The sequence below is a fragment of the Solanum tuberosum genome, unplaced genomic scaffold, assembly GCF_000226075.1.
Source record: "Solanum tuberosum cultivar DM 1-3 516 R44 unplaced genomic scaffold, SolTub_3.0 scf00033, whole genome shotgun sequence".
NCBI lineage: Eukaryota > Viridiplantae > Streptophyta > Magnoliopsida > Solanales > Solanaceae > Solanum > Solanum tuberosum.
In genome coordinates, this window is record NW_006238959.1 from 964,729 (window position 1) to 965,553 (window position 825).

Sequence of the window (825 nt, forward strand, 5' to 3'; positions counted from 1 at the left end):
ACTCACGGACCGTCAATGGATCTACGGTCCGTGAGTCCCTTCCGTCAGCCAGGACTTAGAAAATATTTCATCCTCCAAAAATTAGCTTCTCTGAAGCAAACGACGGACTTGCAGGACGGACCGTAGATATCCCCTTCCGTAGCTCCACACTTAGAATCTTCAAAAATCAGGTACTGGAACCCTCACAGTATCAATCTACGGATCAACAGTACGGTCCGTAAATCAATCTACGGACCGTCAATGGCCACCGTGGTTCCACACTTGGTCAGATTTCCCTGATTTGCCTTCCATGTCTTGCCTGCTGATCTACGGCCATCACCTACGGAGCGTCAATGGACCTACGGTCCATAGATCACCTCCGTAGATGCCCTTTTCTGCAGTTCTTTCAGCTGTCCCTTTACTTCCGCGCCTGAACATCTTTCCTGCAAAATATGATAAAAACACATAAAAACCAATACAAAAAGTCCCTAGACACACACAACTTGTAAGTTAAATGTATTAGAAATACCGTAAACTCACGATATATCACCGAGAGAAAAAAATTGAACTAAGACTCGAACCGTTCTTTGTTGTGAGTGAAATTTTACCAAGGAATTAAAAATTTCTTTAAGTGTTCAGGTCACTAGATATAGCACCTTGAGTTCCACAAAGAATTAAATTGGAAATAGCAAAATCTAAACTTTTGCAATTTAAGCTGAGTATGAGTTTTGGGTCGACTTCAAACGACCATAACTTCTAGCTCAAAATGAGTTCAGGTGTTATACCAGATACTGTAGGGAAGATCTTTGAATTATCTTTCCAACGCCACCGAGTTTTCTCAGTTTC